Source organism: Odocoileus virginianus, chromosome 1 (assembly GCF_023699985.2).
Source record: "Odocoileus virginianus isolate 20LAN1187 ecotype Illinois chromosome 1, Ovbor_1.2, whole genome shotgun sequence".
Lineage (NCBI taxonomy): Eukaryota > Metazoa > Chordata > Mammalia > Artiodactyla > Cervidae > Odocoileus > Odocoileus virginianus.
Genome location: NC_069674.1, coordinates 28,248,040 through 28,263,395, shown reverse-complemented (window position 1 = coordinate 28,263,395; position 15,356 = coordinate 28,248,040).

Below are 15,356 nucleotides of genomic sequence, written 5' to 3'. Positions count from 1 at the left end.
GTGGTAAACAATCCACCTTCCAATTCAGGAGACGCAGGAGACACAGGTTCAGTCTCTGGGGTGGGAAGATTCCCAGGAGAAGGGAATGGCAAACTACTCCAATAATCTTGCCTGGAGAATCCCAAGGACAGAGAAGTGTGGTGGGCTTCAGACCATGGGCCGCAGAGTTCAACATGATTGAGCACACACACACATTTGTCATAAGAGATCAGTGGGCTATGGTCAACAGGGGCAAGGATGAAAAGTATTATCACTGGATATCTCCTGTCCTTTTGATTATGCTGAGAATACAAGTGCAGTTGGTATATTTATAGCCCGGATGATAATTATTTGTAATGATTGGATTATTTTGTTTTCATCTATAAATTATCCAGCTGCTTCTGTGATCAACAGTTGTATTTAAAAATTGTGTTTTAAGGGCATTAGTTAGTTTATCACATTATTTCATTGTAGCTGTTTCTATTTATCTAATACTCTGAATTCTTTCTTTAATGTTTTTGACACATGCACCCAAGAAAAATTAGAGAAAATGTAGCTTGAGAAAACATTCTAAAAAATTATTAGAGATAATAGTTCCTTGAGTAAATCTTTTGTTTTCAAGATAAATGTCAAAAAACAAAGCTGATTATAATAATTACAAAAAACACTGTCAAAGCAAAAATTGTTCCCAAGTTAAGCAAAGAAGACTGTCTTAAAGGCTAATACAGTGGGTTAGAGAAGAAAAGCTTAATGTAAGCTCAATTGGAGGTTCCATTGTGTTCAGTCACTCAGTTGTGTCCAACTCTTTATGACCCTATGGACTGCAGCACGCCAGGTCTCCCTGCCCATCACCAACTCCTGGAGTTTACTCAAACTCATATCAAACTCAGGACATCTAACCATTTCATCCTCTGTCAACCCCTTCTCCTCCCACCCTCAATCTTTCCCAGCATCAGGGTCTTTTCAAATGAGTCAGCTCTTTGAATCAGGTGGCCAAAGCTTTGAAGTTTCAGCTTCAACATCAGTCTTTCCAATAAACACTCAGGACTGATCTCCTTTAGGATGGACTGATTGGATTTCCTTGCTGACCAAGGGACTCTCAAGAGTCTTCTCCAACACATAATTCAAAAGCATCAATTCTTTGATGCTTAGCTTCCTTTATAGCCCAACTCTCACATCCACACATGACCACTGGAAAAACCATAGCCTTGACTAGATGGACCTTTGTTGGCAAAGTAATTTCTCTGCATTTTAATATGCTGTCTAGGTTGGTCATAACTTTCCTTCCAAGGAGTAAGTGTCTTTTAATTTCATGGCTACAGTCAACATCTGCAGTGATTTTAGAGCCCCAAAAAGTAAAGTCTGTCACTGTATCCACTGTTTCCCCATCTATTTGCCATGGAGTGATGGGATTGGATGCCATGATCTTAGTTTTCTGAATGTTGAGCTTTAGGCCAACTTTTTCACTCTCCTCTTTCACTTCCATCAAGAGGCTTTTTAGTTCTTTGCTTTTTGCATAAGGGTGGTGTTTTCTGCATATCTGAGGTCATTGATATTTCTCCTGGCAATCTTGATTCTAGCTTGTACTTCATCCAGTCCAGCATTTCTCATGATGTACTCTGCATATAAGTTAAATAAGCAGGGTGACACTATACAGCCTTGACATACTCCTTTTCCTATTTGGAACCAGTCTGTTGTTCCATGTCCAGTTTTAACTGTTGTTTCCTGACCTGCATACAGGTTTCTCAAGAGGCAGTTCAGGTGGTCTGGTATTCCCATCTCTTTAAGAATTTTCCACAGCTTGTTGTGATCCACACAGTCAAAAGCTTTGACATAGTCAATAAAGCAGAAACAGATATTTTTCTGGAACTCTCTTGCTTTTTCAATGATCCAGCGGATGTTGGCAATTTGATCTCTGGTTCCTCTGCCTTTTCTAAAACCAGGTTAAACATCTGGAAGTTCATGGTTCACATATTGTTGAAGCCTATCTTGGAGAGTTTTGACCATTACTTTACTAGCGTGTGTGATGAGTCCAATTGAGCATTCTTTGGCATTGCCTTTCTTTGGGATTGAGATGAGAACTGACCTTTTCCAGTCAAGTAGCTACTGCTGAGTTTTCCATATTTGCTGACATATTGAGTGCAGCACTTTTGTAGCATCATCTTTTAGGATTTGAAATAGCTCAACTGGAATTCCATCACCTCCACTAGCTTTGTTCATAGTGATGCTTTCTAAGGGCCACTTGACTTCACATTCCAGGATGTCTGGCTCTAGGTGAGTGACCACACCATGGTGATTATCTGAGTTGTGAAGATCTTTTTTGTACAGTTCTTCTGTGTATTCTTGCCACCTCTTCTTAATGTCTTCTGCTTCTATTATGTCCATACTTTTTCTATCCTTTATTGAACCCATCTTTGCTTGAAATATTCCCTTGGTATCTCAAGTTTCTTGAAGAGATCTCTAGTCTTTCCCATTCTATTGTTTTCCTCTATTTCTTTCATTGATGACTGAGGAAGGCTTTCTTATCTCTCCTTGCTATTCTTTGGAACTCTGCATTCAAGTGGGAATATCTTTCCTTTGCTCCTTTGTTTTTCACTTCTCTTCACAGCTATTTGTAACAATTCCTCAGACAACCATTTTGCTTTTTTCATTTCTTTTCTTGGGGATTGTCTTGATCCCTGTCTCCTGTATATTGTCACTAACCTCCATCCATAGTTCATCAGGCACTCTATCAGATCTAGTGCCTTAATTCTATATCTCACTTCTACTGTATAATCATAAGGGATTTGATTTAGCTCATACCTGAATTATCTAGTGGTTTTCTCTACTTTAGGATCTGGTATTGAGGGGAGGGGAAACCCAGATGTCACATGTATTTGTTTATTGACCTCTGAGTTAGAGAATCATTTGTATTTCCAAGAATAGAATCTATACAGATCAATGACTTAATGATTGTTAGCTTTGAACATATTCTTGTGGTGGAATGAAAGTATCACAGAGGAGATGTGGATAGAGAGAATGAAATGTAAGACTGTGTAACGTAAACTTGATTTTGTCTTTTTCAAAGAGACAGTGCAAAGCTGAAATCATCATATATTCTTCTGTACTCCTATTGTGCACTCAGAACAAAAGAATGTTTGCATTGTACTCTAGCATTCTATGCTATAAGAATTAGTTTCTTTAGGGATGACAGATAATGTAGAAGTCAGATATAGACTGTTGGAACTTGTGTAATAGAACTTTTATGATACTGATATTTAAAATCTCTTTTTATTCACTGAATAGAAATAGCTAATATGCCTAAAGTCTCCAAAATACTTAAACTATTATATGCTTTATAATGAAAATTTCATATAAAAATCCTGCTTTTTTCCTAGGAAGCCTTTCTGATTTTTAGAATGATCCCATCTAAGTCTGTTTGGGCAATGATCTTTACAGGTTAGATTTAACAAAGTGCCTGCAGTGTTAAAATATAGTCCCCCATGCCAAAAGAACTTTATAGCTTCTTTGCCTGCCTTGAGAATCATTCTTACCATTTATAAAGAAAGACTGGGTGCTTTTGCCTAAGATCAGGATCAAAACAATAATGTCCCCACTCTCCACTTTTATTTGACATTGTACTAGAGGTTCTAGCCAGAAAAATTAGGAAAAAAAATAAGAAAAAAGAAATAACATCAAGATTGAAAAGGAAAGGGTAAAACTGTATTCACAGATGACATGATCTTGGACACAGAAAATCCTAAGGAATCCACACCTTCCAAGATACTGTTAGAAATAATAAATGAGTTAATAAGCAAATTGTAAGATACAAGATCAATGTAAAAATCAGTTTTATTTCTATACAGTGGCAATGAATAATCAGAATATGAAATTAAAGAAATAATTCCATTTGCAAAATCTTTTTTAAAAACCTAGGAATAAATTTTAAAAAGTAGAAACTGACAACATGAAAATGTGGTTCAAAGAAATTTTAAAAGTTCTAAATAAACAGAGACACATACAATGTTCATAAATCAGAAGACAATATTATCAAGAAGGAAAGAAAGTGAAGGTGAAAGTCATTTAGTCATGTCCGACTCTTTCCAACACCATGGACTACACAGTCCATGGAATTCTCAAGGCCTGAATATTGAATATTGAATACTTTGCCTTCCCAACCCAGGGATTGAGCCCAGGTCTCCCACATTGCAGGTAGTTTCTTTACCTGCTGAACTACCAGGGAAGCCCCTTATCAGATGGAGTTCTCCTTAATTTGATCTACTGATAGAACACATTCCCTTCCAGAATTCTAACCTACTTCTTTCAGTAACTGATAAGTTGATGATCAGATTTGTGTGGAAATGCAAATGATCCAGAGTAGCCAAAGTAAACTTTAAACTGGGTAAACTTTATAGCCTGTTAATTATGTCTCAATAAAACTTTTTTTTTTAAGATGAGCAGATAGCTTTTGTTAACCATTTATTAGGCATTTTGGTTTTTAGTACTTTTGAGTGACTTGACCAACTAAGTTAATTAAGCATGATATTTTTAAAAGATATATTAAGTGTGTGCTTTACTAGTAACATAGCAATAAGAAAGGAAATGGAACCAATTAATGATTCATAGTATTATTATTTTATTTTATTCATTTTTTGGCTATTCTGGATCTCCGCGCATGGGCTCGCTGCACTAGCTTTTCTCTAGTTGCAGAGACTAGACAAACCTCTGGTTGCAGTGCACGGGCTTCTCATTGTGGTTTCTCTTGTTGTGCAGCACGGACTGTAGGTACATGGGCTTCAGTAGCTGCAACCCAGGGGCTCAGTAGCTGTGCCTTGCAGGATCGAGAGCACAGGCTCAATAGCTGTGGCGCATGAGCTTAGTTGCTCTGTGGCATATGGGATCTTCCGGGATCAGAAGTTGAACCCATGCATTCTATGTTGCCAGGTGGATTCTTTACCACTGAGCCACCAGGGAAGCCACCAAAAGTATTGTTTTAATTTCACTGTTTATTTTATTCCTTGTGCTTAGAGGTCAACAAAGCAAGGGACTTCTAACTAATCATATCTGTAGTTTGAAGTTTTTTTTAATTTTAATTTTTTGAGTAGTTATAAACCCTACCTGAGTTAGTAGTAATAAAACATACAGTTGCATACAAGATACGGTATACCAGAAATCCATTTGATTATTAGAGTCTTTTGGGCAAAACTGGGACAAAGAGCACATGATTGACAAGTTTAGGAAGAGATCGAAGGGATATGGGTCTGTCCATCACTCAATGTTGTATTATGTGGGGCATTTAAGTGAACTTTAAGGGAAGATTATGTTCACAGCTTGATACCTAAACTGAGCAGTCATCTTACTGGGGCTTAGCAGTGTTAATGCAGAGAGTGATCTGAGTACTAATGTTTTAGGAATAAGGAAGATTTTGAGTTTTTGTCTGTCTTTCAGAAATTAGAGTTTCTTTGAGGTTTTTAATATTTTGGATTCTTTTTTTCATCATGATCACATGAGAATTTTTAAATAGAAGAGATATCCAAACCCATGGGATCAATTTTTTATTTCACCTTTTTAAAATTTATATTTAAAAAAATACACAATTATATTCTACAACCCTTTTTATTTAAAAATATAAACTTATATTCTACAACTCTTCCTGTTTTCACTTTCCCAATGAACCTTCATTCTTGAATAAATGACTCTTCTCAAATGGAAAAGTTGTTTCTAAAGGACAGCTAGATAAACTTATCAAGTTATGCTTATTATCCAGTTAATTCATGTTAAGTCTAATCCAGAAGAAGTATTTGAGCTGGTTGTCCAACTCTTGTAAAAACATCAGTGAAAACAGCTGTCTAAATGAAATGAAGGGTAATTCAAGTATACTTGCTAGACAAAATGATTATTTTAGTAGTCTTCAAGACTGTCTCATCACAGTGCATTGGTCACTAAGAAGCTGATTTACCATCAAATTTTAATTTCTATACCCTTTGTATTAGTAAAAGGATAAGCTTGAATATATTCACATATGATCACATATCATTACAATAGATGTGTTTTTATGATTGTTTGTCATCATTCTAGCAAAATTCAGATTTTGCTGTTAAAATAGTTCTCTGAATTCTCCTTCCCTGAGGCAGAATTAATAAACTTGCGGTATTGAATTCATAAACATTAATGCATACCCTTTAGAGGGTTAGCTCATCTTATAATAGAAACCCATTATGGAAAACACTTCTAACTACCTTCAATTGTCTCTTTTTTGTTAAGCAGAAGGATATAATTAAATGCAATATTTAAAAGTGTAAATGTGCTGATTAGAGTACTTACTTGTTCTTTATTTTCATAAAGTAAAAAGACAAATTAAATAAAATAGTCTCACTTTTTGAAGCATTAACTTAAGTGTATACAGAGACACTGTAACTGTAAAATGTTTCTAATCCAGTTCTCAAAAAATTGAAAGAACTGGAAAACCAGAAATAAAGCTTTATGTTGAAGCAGAAGTTGTTATATAGTCATATGCATCATTGAATTAGACATGTGAAATAAAAGGGCGATAAAGTTAGATTTCTGAAGTATACCTGTTCTCTATTTAATAAGCAATGATAATATAGAAATGTGCAATGTTTATTTCTATAGCAAGTTACATTACTCTTCCAACTGATTGTATCTAAGTATCATATATCATGAATACATACTTCAAGGCCATATTGCATGGTTTTAAAAACAATTGTGTTTAACAGCAGTCAGGCAGTGAATGGGTACAATAAAAAAAAATCAGGCTGAAATCCACATTTCTTTCCATTTTTTTTCCTGATGGAATCATTTTGTTTGAAAAAAGATAATTTTGAATAAGATATAAGGAAGTGAGTCGTAGATGAAAGGTAGCTGACAAAAGTACTTATGTATGTGAAGTGATTCTGGATTAGACTCATGGTCACTTTGTGGGTTTAAAGGAAGAGCTAGATGAATATACTTTCAAGAAGATTATCAGCATGATTTTTTAATAGTCACAAATAAACCTGCTAAGAAATAGTTTTCTCATTGTAACTGAAGAAGCATGGATCTGAAAATACACAGATCAAAACATGTTCACATGTATTTATCATTGTTTTCTGCTTACTCTGACTGTTCTAACTATTTTAGGAAGATAACAATTTAGTATATCTTTTAATGTTGCTAATTACATCCTCCATACCCCATAAAGCAGTAGTGCCCATTCTTTTGGATTTTTGGATGTTACTGTAATTTCCCATTGATGGTCTTATATTTACAGCTTTTAAAAGTATATCCTTTTTCTAAGTTGATCATTTGGATATATTAACATAGTGGATGTATATTCAAACACAGGGTTAACAGATCCCTGAGGGTTTGTGTTTGTATTCTTGAAGATCTTCATATTCTCAATAATTTGTGTGTTTATGAATTGATTTTATAGATGAACTAAAAATACATCATGGACCTTTTTTAGGATGTAGCAATGGCATCTTCAAGGAAATCACTGTTCCCACTGTCAGTGCCCACAGCTGATGCATTTGATGGAGTTCATGTACATGTCTGACAGTATGGTCTCTTGTGTATTAATGGTGATCAAGCTACTTCTGCCTCTGTATAAACAATTTATAGTAATGGAACCCAACATGAATCCCCCAATATGATATTATTTTGGAGGGAGACTAACCAACCACTTATGGCAAGTTAACTCCAAAATCGCCTTCTATACTTGAAGAACCAGTGGTTTATCCTTTCAAGGATAGATACTTATTACAGTTATATGTTCAGCTTTCCTGCCAGAGCACTACCATTATCTGGAGGCCTATGGAATACCTGTTATAGAGATCTGGAATGAAAACACAGTATCAGAGTGGGGGGCCCATTTCTGACTAGATTAGTTAACTATTCCAAATACTTAAAATAATTCATTCTGCTAGGAATTATTTTTCCTCATTTTATAAGTGACTCAGAGAGTTTCTGAAGTCATTTAACCAGTTGAACTGGATTTTAATTAAAGTCTATTTTATAACAAAGTTCATGATTTTTATGCATTTATGAATACCATTTATGAAGTTTTCTGATAGTTGCAAATCACACTCATGCTAATAAATTCTAATATAAAAATATATTCTTAAGCAGGTTGCAATATTCTGGAACTTCATTTGCCATTTTAATAGGCATACTCATAGTCCTACATCCTTTGGTTATTGAGACTTTATGGTTGGTCTACTTTCCAAATAATCTACAGAGATTCCTCTGAAACAGTTCTTGCCCAGTTTTCCAAGTCTTGGTGTGTTTTCTGGGTGAAGAATGATTTATAGCATGACTTTGAATAGTGAGAACCAAGTGAAGGACATGTTTAGGAGTGAATAGTCCTAGCCTATAGCACTCAAGTGACAGGCAAGTTGAAACTAAATCTCACAGGGTTCCACAGCTAGGAGAAAAGCACACAGAACATTTGAGTTTACACAGAAGTTTCTAGTACATGGTGGTTAATGAATGTATATGAACAGTTATGTAGTAGATGTCTAAGTAAATAAGTCTTGATGGTTAGAAGCTGCCATTGGAGAGAATTTATCAAAATTAAGCTCACAGGCACTGCAAAAAGTTTAAATGATTTAAAGTCTTTTTTATTTGCATATGAACAGTATCATAATTATACAAAATGAAGTCTGATATCCTGGAATTCTTCTCAGGTACAGATAAAGCTTTATTAGATATCTGAAGGTTACACCCTGCTGATAGGTTATCAGAAATATATTGTTCGGCTTGAAAAATTAAATTTTATTGGCTCTAAGCAAGGTGAATATTCTCCAGTTTTCCACAGTTCTTACCGACTGCTATTGTATTAAATGGGACATGTTTCATTCATTCAGTAATATTCTGGAGCTGGTCCAAGAATTCACTTGAGTTTGCTTTAGTTCAGTAAACTCTAGCATTTCAATGTGATATTTTAGTTTCTCTGATTTCTTTACTTTTGTATAGAAACAAATGTGTGCCATTAGACTGCTGCTGCTGCTGCTAAGTCGCTTCAGTCGTGTCCGACTCTGTGCGACCCCATAGACGGCAGCCCGCCAGGCTCCCCCGTCCCTGGGATTCTCCAGGCAAGAATGGAGTGGGTTGCCATTTCCTTCTCCAGCCATTAGACTAACATACAGTATAAGCAGACTCCACTGTCTCTTAATTTGTAGTCTTTTCAGTTAACACATCTTTGAACAGTGTAAGACAATTGTAGTAACTGCTTAACATCCTCCCAACATGGCTCTAAAGACTTTGGTATATCTATTTAATGATATGCTTTTGAATTACATGCATATGGAAAATTCACACAAAAAAAAATGTTAAGCAGAACAAAAAGTAGAATACAAAATTGACAATTATAATTAGTTTCTTTTCAGAAAATATAAACATAAAAGTATTGTTTGTAAATATATGTAAATGTCAACAATGATTACGTTATTTCTTCTGCAGTTTTCTGATTATTTTTGAGACCTTGTTAGAGTTAATAAACATCATTTTGCATATGCAAATACAAAAGTATGTATTCCCGAAAAATATAAAATGGAGGGAATATCAGCAGAAGAATTCTTTAAAATAATAATAAGTCAGAATGAAAAAGTTAGACTTCTGGTTAATTAAACAGAGTAGAGATAAGCCATAACATGCATATTATTCCTATGGCTGTTCCACTTGCAAAGAGTAAAGGTTGTTTATGCCTGTTCTGGGGAATAGATCAACTAATGAGCTGTGGAGATTTCTTACTTATACAGAGCATGGCTTTATGAAAACTTACTCTTCAGTGGCACCGTTACTTCCGATTCTGTATCCTGCTTCATCAGGGTGGCTAGAAGGTAGGCAACAAGTAGTTTCTCTGTGATCTGGCCAGGGAGGAAAAATAATTTCCCTCTCTCTTTCTAGTTTCTTGGCTCAGAAACCCCCTGAAAGAAAAAGACAGGTTAATAGGAGAAAAATAGGAGAGACCCAGGGAAACAGAGTCACTCCCCAAAATGGACCACACCACCATGTTAAATACCAATTCTAGTTAAAGACAAAAGAAGATGTTGAGGAGAGAAGGTAGAGGATAGACAATGACTTATTAAGTCAAAAAGAAATTGGAATATTATAATATCTTGGAAACAGCACAACTATCAATAGTTTCAGTGCTTCTCTGGTGGCTGAGTAGTAGAGAATCAGCCGCTGGCAGTGCAACAGACACAGGTTCAATCCCTGATCTGGGAAGATGCCAAATGCTTGGGAGCAGTTAAGCCCATGCATCACAACTACTGGGCCTGTGCTCTAGAGCCTGGGAGCCTCAACTGTTAAGCCCATGTGCCGCAACTACCAAAGCCTGCCTGCCCTGCAGCCTGTGCTCCACAACAGCAGAAGCCACGGCAGTGAGAAGCCTGAGACCACAACTATCGAGTAGCCCCCGCTCTAGTACCTGCAGCTAGAGAAGAGCCCAGGTAGCCCTGAAGACCCAGTGTAGCCAAAAGTAAATCAATGCATAAAAATATACAAACGCTTTTTCTTTAAGCATACGTGGCACATGTTATTGGAGAAGGAAATGGTAACCCACTCCAGTATTCTTGCCTGAAGAATCCCAGGGACAGAGGAGTCTGGTGGGCTGCCGTCTATGGGGTCGCACAGTCGGACACGACTGACGTGACTTAGCAGCAGCAGCATATATTATGAAGCAAATAGAACCCTTATTATCTGATTCATTAAAATCTTTACACTTTTACTCTGAGATGCAAACAGAAGGAAATTACTAATCTGATGACCAATTCATGCAAAGATGGGCACAATAAAGGATAGAAACTGTATGGACCTAACAGAAGCAGAAGATATTATAAAGAAGTGAAAGAATACACAGAAGAACTATACAAAAAAGATCTTCATGACCCAGATAACCACGATGGTGTGATCACTCACCTAGAGCCAGACATCCTGGAGTGCAAAGTCAAGTGGGACTTAGGAAATGTTACTACAAACAAAGCTAGTGGAGGTGATGGAATTCCAGCTGAGCTATTTCAAATCCTAAAAGATGATGCTGTGAAAGTGGTGCACTCAATATGCCAGCAAATTTGGAAAACAGCCGTGGCCACGGGAAAGGAAAATGTCAGTTTTCATTCCATTTCCAAAGAAGGGCAATGCCAAAGAATGTTGAAAACTACTGCGTGATTGTACTCATTTTACATGCTAGCAAATTGTTGCTCAAAATCTTTCAAGCCAGGCTTCAACAGTATGTGAATTGGGAACTTCCAGATGTACAAGCTGGATTTAGAAAAGACAGAAGAACCATAGATAAAATTGCCAACATCTGTTCAATCATAGAAAAAGCAAGAGAATTTCAGAAAAATATCTACTTCTGCTTCATTGATGATAAAGCCTTTGACTGTGTGGATCACAACTAACTGTGGTAAACTCTTAAAGAGACAGGTATACCACACCACCTTATCTGCCTCCTGAGAAACCTGTATGAGATCAAGAAGCCTGTATGAGGTAAAAACCAGACATGAAACAATGGACTGCTTCCATATTAGGAAAAGAGTACTTCAAGGCTGTATATTGTCACCCTGCTTTTTAACTCATGCAGAATACATCATGCGAAATGCCAGACTAGATGAAGGTCAAGCTGGATCAAGATTGTGGGAGAAATATCAATAACCTCAGATATGCAGATGAAACCACCTTTATGTCAGAAATTAAAGAGGAACTAAAGAGCCTCTTGATGAAAGTGAAAGAGGAGAGTGAAAAAGCAACTTAAAACAACATTCAAAATACAGAGATACTGGCATCTGGTCCCATCCCTTCATGGCAAATAGATGGGGAAATAATGGAAAGAGTGACAGAATTTATTTTCTTGGTCTGACAAATCACTGCAGATGGTGACTGCAGCCATGAAATGAAATTAAATGATGCTTGCTCCTTGAAAGAAAAGCTATGGCAAACCTAGACAGCATATTAAAAAGCACAGACTTGCTTTGCTGACATCGCTCCACCTAGTCAAAGCTATGGTTTTTCCAGTAGTCATGTACAGATGTGAGAGTTGGACTCTAAAGAAGGCTAGCATTGAAGAATTGATGCTTTCAAACTGTGGTGCTGGAGAAGACTCTTGAGAGTCCCTTGGAAAACGAGATAAAACCAGTCAATCTTAAAGAAAATCAGCCCCGAATATTTATTGGAAGGACTGGTGGTGAAGTTGAAGCTACAATACTTTGTGATGCAAAGAATGATTGTGGGCAGGAGGAGGAGGGGGTGACAGAGAATGAGATGGTTGAATGGCATCATTGACTCAATGGATATGAATTTGAGCAAACTCAATGAGATAGTGAAGAACAGGGAAGCCTGACGTGCAGCAGTCCATGGGGTCACAAAGAGTTGGACATGACTGAATAGCAACCAATATAAATTCCAACTGTTATTATTTAATGTTTGAAGGCTAATGAAACATATACATATCTTTTTTATTTCACAATATAGAAGAGAAATGATATACTTCATCAAAAGAAATAAAATGTACCAAAAATTCCCAATTAAATGCCTTCTCAGCCATTAGTGAAAATAATTACTGAGCAGGAAAATACACCATCCTTCTCTTTGGACTGGCTTTCACATCCCCAGGAAAAGATTGAAGTCATCCCAGGGTGATCAGCTTCACAGTTTGAGAACTCTGTCCTAGTTACTTAGAAAATCAGATAATTGCAAGAACAATTTGCTGCCTCCAGGTAATTTAGAAAACAGAAGTGACTGTAAGCTGTATTATTATGTAAAGTAACAAAATATAACTACTGCATGGGAGGTCTTTGTGTTTTGAAGCAGCAATCTTTAGAAATAGAAGGGTGAAGTGAATCATTTTCATTTTGTTTCCTATCTCTGCTCCTTATGTCTGGATTTAGCCGCGGATCAAACTAAAGTGGAAAATAATTTTTCTTTTTATAAAGTGTCAGGGGAGTTTGTAATTTCCTTGGTTTTGTCTCGTCGCAATAAAAATTTGAAGTGATAGAAGGACCAGTGTTACAGCTCCATATTGTAGCTTAGTTTTATTTTAAAAGCAAAGGAAAATACATCCTCTGGGCATGAGGGTGGGCTGACCCAAAAGACAGGAAGTGAAAAGAAGCCCCAGCTCAATTTTGTATGTTTTTTTTCCTCCTCCCCCTGGGCATGCCCTACGCAAATTGGGCTAGCCAGGAGGACTGTTTGTTTTATCTGAAATCCTCACTCCAATCCTCAGACCTTCCTTTGTTCTATTTTTGCGGGCTTTTCCCTTCTTTGTCCTTTAGCCACCGCCATTTTGGACTCCTTTTTCCTAGTCTAACTACCTAACATAAAGTAAAACCGGAATCACATACAAACAAACAAAGAAACAAACGAACAAAATCAAGACACTGTGGCAGTAAATCTGTATCCTAGCAGGAGCATTTCCTATGTTACTTGTAATTTTGGTGAAAACACATGATCATAAATGTAAAGTGATAACAGGAATTTTAAAAAATAGTTTTTAGCTGTTCAGTAACAAACTTGTCAATTACAATGTTTAGTATTCTAACTTCAGAGTATTTTAGAACTGGAGACTTCCAACTTGGCTGTCCTGTTACTTACTTCACTATTCTTCTCATGTAGCTTTGGCCTAGGTATTTATATATGGCAGAAGCTTGTATGGTGTAAGGAATTATGCAGTGACTTCCAAGAGGAATCTAAGGGAAACACTACTGGCATTTTATACTCACCATTTATGTAATTACTATATAATTACATGGGGTTGCAAAGAGTTGGACACTGCTTAGTGACTGAGCAACAGCAATATTTTGATTTCAGTTTGGAACCCCACCATTGGTGTTTCGGAGAAGGCAATGGTAACGCACTCCAGTACTCTTGCCTGGAAAATCCCATGGACAGAGGAGCCTGGTAGGCTTAGGTCCATGGGGTCGTTAAGAGTCAGACACAGCTGAGCGACTTCACTTTCAATTTTCACTTTCATGAATTGGAGAAGGAAATGGCAACCCACTCCAGTGTTCTTGCCTGGAGAATCCCAGGGACGGGGGAGCCTGGTGGGCTGCCGTCTATGGGGTCGCACAGAGTCTGACACGACGGAAGCGACTCAGCAGCAGCAGCAGCGTTGATGTTACTTTGTAACAGTTCAAAATGGCATTGAAGGCTGTTGAAGTACTTTGTTAGGATTGGGTATGGTAATATTTTCTTCTTCTTCAGCTTCTTATCTTCTTTTTCCTTTGTAGGGGAGCGGAATTTGCCACCCTAAAATATGTCTCTTTGGCATTTTAATTATTTTTAACTGATTGTTTTCTGAGAAATAGTAGACCTGAGAAGGGTCCTGAAAACCGAGTAGGAGTAATCCATTTATAAGAAACATTTCTTACAGCTATTCATCCAGGACCTGGGGCTGACTGTGCCTCATATCATCAGCTTCTCATAAAAAAAAAAAAAAAAATCAGGCTTAAGCTAAAGAAAGTGGGGAAAACCACTAGGCCAGCCAGTTATGACTTAAATCAAATCCCCTATGAATATGCAGTTAAGGTAATGAATAGATTCAAGGGATTAGATATAGTAAACAGTGTGCCTGAGAAGCTGTGGACAGAGGTCCCTAATATTGTGCAGGAGGCAGAAAACAAAAGAAAAGCAAGAAGGCAAAGTGGTTATCTGAGGAGGCTTTACAAATAGCTGAAGAAAGAAGAGAAGCAAAAAGCAGGGAGAAAGGGAAAGGTACATCCAACTATACACAGAGTTCTAAAGAATAGCTAGGAGAGACAAGAAAGGCTTCTTCAATGAACAGTGTATAAAACTCAAGGAAAACAACAGAAGGGGAAAACTAGAGATCTCTTCAGGAAAATTGGAGATATCAAGGGAACATTATTTTCCCAAAGATGGGCACAATAAAGGACAGAAATGGTAGTGACCTAGGAGACACTGAAGAGATCAAGAAGAGATGGAAAGAATACACTGAAGAACTGTATGAAAAATATCTTAATGAACCAGATTACTACAGCAGTGTGGTCAGTCACCCTGAGCCAGGCATTCTATAGTTGTGAAGTCAAGTGGGCCTTAGGAAGCACTGCTGTTAATAAAGCTAGTGGATTCCAGTAGAATTCCAGTAGAGCTATTCACAGCCCTAAAGGATGATACCATCAAGGTGTTTCACTCAATATGTCAGCAAATCTGGGAGACCCAGTAGTGACCACAGGACTGGAAAAGGTCAATACTCATCCCAATTTCCAAGAAGGGTAGTACTAAAGAATGTGCTAATCATCGGACAGTTGCACTCATCTCCCTTGCTCGTAAGGTCATGCTTAAAATCTTGCATGCTAGGCTTCAGTATTATACAAATCAAGAACTTCCAGATGTCCAAGATGAATTTAGAAAAGGCAGAGTAGTCAGAGACCAAATTGAACATT